The sequence below is a fragment of the Lontra canadensis genome, unplaced genomic scaffold (assembly GCF_010015895.1).
Source record: "Lontra canadensis isolate GAN:19392208 unplaced genomic scaffold, GSC_riverotter_1.0 scaffold69, whole genome shotgun sequence".
Classification (NCBI taxonomy): Eukaryota; Metazoa; Chordata; class Mammalia; order Carnivora; family Mustelidae; genus Lontra; species Lontra canadensis.
The window spans coordinates 6,224,553-6,230,833 of NW_022631063.1; positions in this window are offsets into that span (position 1 = coordinate 6,224,553).

Here is a 6,281-nt window from a genome sequence, read left to right on the forward strand (position 1 = left end):
TTTTTATTAAATGGTATAAAAGATGCTACTACTCTGATTCCTGATCCTCACAGTGATGACACCATCTTATCTAATTTGCTCTACCATAGGAAGCCTGATCCCCAGGGCCTGAACCTCACTGCCCTAACTCTATTTGGAAGAAGGGCCATAGGACATCGTCATCACATCCTGGCTAAAAGTGGCCAAATGGCCCCCTGGGATACCATGCATTGTCTCAAGGGCTGAATTATAGTATTGTGGTCTAGTGAACTCTGGACTAGAATCTTGGCTTATCAAAGAGGAGTGGACATCTGGATCCTAAGAGAGTATGTGGGGAAACTGCTACTCCTTTCTCCCAGTCCGTGTGCCTTCTGGGAGGCTGGAGTCATTCCCCAGATCTGGAGATAGGCACTTGGCCTTGGCTGGGCAAAGCAGCATACTTCATGTTCTTGACCACAGTTCAGGGATAAGCATATTCTCCAGGTAAATACGATAAGAATTAGACTTTTGTAGCAATTACAAGAAAAGAAGGAAGTATTTCTGCTGAAGTTGTGAAGAAGAACATAGTACTGGAGGGGTACCTGGGTGACTCAGTGAGTTAAGTGTGTGCCTTCAGCTCAGGTCATGATCCCAGAATCCTGGGATCGAATCTCACATTTGGGATCCCTGCTTGGCTGGAAGCCTGTTTCTCCCTCTCCCTCTGTTCATGCTCTCTCTCTCTCCCACAAATAAATAAAATCTTAAAAAAAAGAAAGAACATAGCATGGGAGCTTCTGTTGGCCATATTTGCCACCACTTGAAAAAAATACGCTGTGAATGAAGTCAACTAGGAGAAGGTAGAGCCAAGGAATAGATTAATGCCTGATCGAGTTATTTGAACACTGCCCAAATTCAAACTATTCCCTTGACTTTTCAGTTATAAAATCCTTGTGCTTTGACTCCATTTACAAGCAGATCTAAAACAGGCCAATCTCATTCATAGTGATAGGAATCAGATCAGTGGTTGCGAGAAGCAGTGAGAAGTCATTGACAGGGAAGGTATACAATGCAAGCTTGTCAAAAGTCACTTGACATGTATGTGTGGATCGAATTCTGGACTCTATTCTCTCCAAATAATCTTATGTCTATTCTTGCACCAATACCACACTTTGATTGCTGCACTTTCCAGTAAGTATCAAAATCAGTTCTTCTCAAAACGCATGTAAACTATTATAGGTGCTTTTAATTTCCATATAGATTTTAGCATCAGCTTGTTAATTGGAGAGAATTGACATCCTAACAACATTGAACTCTCCAATCCATCAACACGATATATGTTTCTATTTATATAACCTTCCTTAACTTCTCTCATCAATATCTTCTAGTGTTTAGTACACAGACACTGTACGTATTCCTACTAAGTGTATCCCAAATACTTCAAGTTTTTGATCCTATTGTAAATGGTATTTTTTTAATTTCAATTTTTAACTTTTAGTTGCTAGCACATAGAAACAACACTGATTTGAGTACATTGACCTTTATCCTGCAACAATGCCAAATTCATTTATTAGCTCTAGCAGTTTATTGGCAGTTTATTTAGGGCTTTTGTACACATGATCATGTTGTCTGTGATGAAGACAGCCTTCCTTCTTCCCTTTCATCTGTATACACTTTATTTTTCTCTTGCCTCCAGTACAATGTTGGCTAGGAATGAGAGAACTCGTATCTTAGCATTGTTCTTAATCCTAGGGGGGAAATATTTTGTATTTCATCAATAAATATGGTGTTAACTATAGGGTTTTCATGGATACCTTTAATCAGATTGAGGAAGAAGTTTTAGCCCAGTTTGCCAAAAGTTTGGAGGTCTTGTTGTTTTGTCATATTTTGTTCTGTTTTCTCATAAATGGGTACTTAATTTTATCAAATACTTTTCTTCACACATTCATATAAACATATAATTTTTCTCCTTGCGTCTGTTAATGTGGTGGGCAATACTGATCGGATTTTCAAGACCTCTAAATACTATAGTCTATTATTTCCTTAAAACAAGGACATTCTCTTATATAACTATGTAGTACCATTACCAAAATTAGGAAATCAGTATTGATACTATGATCTCTAATCTACAGACCTTATTACAATTCTCTCATTGTTCCACTATTGTCATTTTTGGGGGTCCAGGATTAAATGATCACATGTTGCATAATTGTCATACCTCTTTAGTCTCGTTTAGCCTCTAACTGTTGTGCAGTCTCCCTTTTTCATTGTCTGATAATTTTGGAGAGTGTCGATGAGCTATTTTTTAAAATGTCCCTCAATTTGGGTTTGTCTGATGTTTCTTCATGATTTGATCAGGTTATACATTTTGGGAACGATGGGAAGGAAAGGATATTATGCCTCAATCCACACTGCCCGCAGGAATATGTTGTTTTGTCCTGTTACTGGTGATGTTAACTAAGGGCTGAAACATTTCTCCACCATAAAGTTGCTATTTTCTCCTTGGTAATTATTCTTCAACTTATAGCGGAGATTTTTAGAGACTTAATAAATAACCTGTTTCTCACCATACTTTTGTCCACTAATTTCATCATCCATTGCTTATGCTTGCCTGAAACGATTACATCTGTGATGGTTGGCTACAAAATAATGCTTTTCTTTCTTTCTTTCTTTCTTTCTTTCTTTCTTTCTTTCTTTCTTTTTAAGATTTTATTTATTTATTTATTTATTTGAGAGAAAGAGAGAGAGAGAGAGAGACCAAGAGAGCAGCCAGCACATGAGTGGCAGGGGGCAGGGTAGGAGCAGAGAGAGAGGGACAAGCAGACTCCACACTGAGGGCAAAGCCTGACACAGGGACTAATCCCACAACATTGAAATCATGACCTGACCCAAAATGAAGAGTTGTCACTCAGTAGACTGAGCTACCCAGGCGTCCCCAAATGGTGATTTTCTAATTCCATTATTCCTTCTATATTTATCACAGTGTATTGGATCATGCCATATGAAGAACCTTTCCTTTGTCACCCATTTACTTATTTGCTTATATACATCTAATGTATATATAGATATAGATACAGATATATCTATTTCAGTGTATATAATCTATACATACATACTGGCTATAGTATATCATACTATATTCATACATACATAGTATGAATTAATGTATTCTTATTTTATTTTATGGATTTTGGTCTATTACTGTCATTATTTATTTTGCTCAAATTGATCAAGAAAGGAGAAACCTCTTTAAGATAGCTGCTCTGAGAGGTGCCTGGGTGGCTCAGTGGGCTAAGCCTCTGCATTCAGCTCAGGTCATGATCTCAGGGTCCTGAGATCAAGCCCTGTATCAGGCTCTCTGCTCAGCAGGGAGACTGATTCCCCCTCTTTCTGCCTGCTTCTCTGCCTGCTTGTGATCTCTCTCTCTGTCAAATAAATATAATAAAGTCTTTAAAAAAAAAAAGATAGCTGCTTTGAAGGGCCTGGGTGACTCAAACAGTGGAGGGTCTCTAAAGGCACGAGGGTTGTTTCTACAAGCTGAGAGCAAGCCCACTGACAGCCAGAAAGAAAATGGGGGTTTCAGTTCTCATTCAAAAGGAATTATATTATGTCAACAAACTGCTGAGCTTGGAAGAGGACTCTGAACCCCAGATGAGAAAGTAGTCTGGCTGGCCCTTGCTTTCCACTTCGTGAGACACTGAGTGTAGATCCATTTGAGCTGTGCCTAGACTTTAGGCCTACAGAAATGGTGAGATAATAAACGGGCGTTATTTTAAGTGGCTAAATTTGTGGGTTTTTTTGGTTTTGTTTTGTTTTGTTTTGTTTTGGGAGCAGTCATAAACTAATACAGTGCTTTTATGTGCTTTCCCTGCCCAAGCTCTGAAATCAGTCATTTTTTTCACGAACACTTCCAACAATGAGACAGCCAATAATAAGCTTGGCTAAGAAGATAGGAACAGTCATTTCTCCATAGAAGACATCCAAATGGTCAACAGACACGTGAAAATATGCTCAATATCATCAGCATCAGGTAAATACAAAGCAAAACCACACTGCGATACTACCTCAGCCAGAACGGCTAAAATTAACAACGCAGGAGACAACAGGTTTTGGCAAGGATGCAGAGAAAGGGGAACCTTCTTACACTGTTGGTGGGAATCCAAACTGTGGCAATCATTCTGGAGAACAGCATGGAGATTCCTCAAAAAGTTAAAAATAGAATCACCCTACACCCAGCAATTGCACTAGTGAGAATTTCTCCAAAAGATGCAAACATAGTGATTCAAAGGGGCACGCACCCTAGAGTTTATAGCAGCAATGTCCACAATGCCCAAACTAAGGAAAGAGTTATATATATATACATATATGTGTATATATATAACTTAACCATCAAAAGAATTAAAATCTTGTCATTTACAATGACATGGATGGAGTTAGAGTGTATTGTGCTAAGGGAAATAACTCAGTCAGAGAAAGACAAATACCATATGATTTCATTCATATGTGGAATTTAAGAAACAAAACAGATGAACATAGGATAGGGAAAAGGAAGGAAAAATAAAATAAGATGATGAAAATAGAGAGGGAGGCAAACCATAAAAGACACTGAACTCTAAGATATAAATTGAGGGTTGCTGGAGGGGTGGAGGGAAGGTGGGTAGGGGGGAAGGGGTGACTGGGTGATGGGCATTAAAAAGGGCACGTGATGTAATGAGTACTGGGTGTTATATGCAACTGATGAATCACTAAATTCTAACCTGGTAACTAATAATAAAGTAAGTGTTAACTAAATTGAATTTAAATAAAGAATTAAAAAAAATAAGCCTGGCTATAATTTTACATATATGCACATATATATACAGTCCCTCAAACACACAGACACAGACATGCATAAATACTCTCTATAAATTAGAACAAAAGATAAACCCATCTCTATCTAGCTGTACATGCCTTTAATCTTTTTCTCTTGTTTAAACTTTCATTGTTTCGTTTATCAGTTTTAATGGTATACTTTATGTCTATTGCTTATGTAATAATTAATAAACTTATTTGACTTTCCTCTTTCTCTTTTCAAAGAACCATCTTTTAATTTCATTGATTTTCTCTATTGTTTGCCTTGTTTCTATTTCATAGATTTCCCCTTTATCATTTATTTCCTTTATTTTTGGTTTATTTGCTCCCATTTTATAACTTCTTTTTTTAAGATTATGTTTATTTATTTGACAGAGAGAGAGAGAACACAAGCAGGGGGACTGGTAGAAGGAGAAGCAGGCTTCCCTCTGAGCAGGGAGCCTGATGCAGGGATCATGACCTGAGCCGAAGGCAAACTCTTAACGACTGATCTATTTTATAACTGGTGCCCCTATTTTATAACTACTTATATAGTGTCCATATTTTATAATTTTGTTATATAGCTCAAGTTTGAAATAAAAGATCTTTTTTTTATGATGCTTTTAAAGCTAACTTTCTGTCTAGTCATTGCTAATCCCACAAATTTTGTTTGTGTGTTTTCATGATCATTTGGTACACATATTTTCTATTTTCTCTTATCTTTTTGGACTGATGACTAGAATATGTTTTTTCATTTCAAATTATTTGGGGTTTTGATATTTTAATTAGTAATTAATTTCTATTCCCATTGTAACTGCAAAACAGACTTTGTGTGATGTCAATCCTTTGAAATGGATTTAATTTTTCAAAGATAGATTTATTTATTTATTTATTTATTTATTTATTTATTTGAGAGAGACAGGGAGCACAAGCAGGGGGGCAGAGGCAGAGGGAGAAACATACTCCCTGCTGAGCAGGGACCCCCTCCCCCCGCCCGCCCAATGTGGAACTCTATCCCAGGACCTCAAGATCATGACCTGAACTGAAGGCAGAAACTTAATCAACTGAGACACCCGGCACCCCAACACTTTTAAATTTTTTGAAATGTGTTCTATGTCCCAGCATGTGACTTATCTTGATAAATGTACCGTACACATTTCAAAAGAATATGTATTTGTTAGGTGGAGTGTTCTATAAATATCAGTTGGGTAAAATTGATAGTGTGGTGAAGTCATTCTTATTTTTAATGATTTTCTGTCTACTTATTTATAAATTACTAAGAGAGGAAAATTGGGATTGCCAATTATAATTTAAATTTGTCTATTTCTCATTTCAGCTCTGTCATTTAGCTGTATGGCTTATAGACCTCTGTTATGAGGTACATACATATTTAGGATTGCTATGTCTTTTAGAGAAATTGATGTTTTATTCTTTATTTTGTTCTTCATGTAAAATACCTTTATATTTTTGGCAATACTTCTTGTACTGAAGATTGC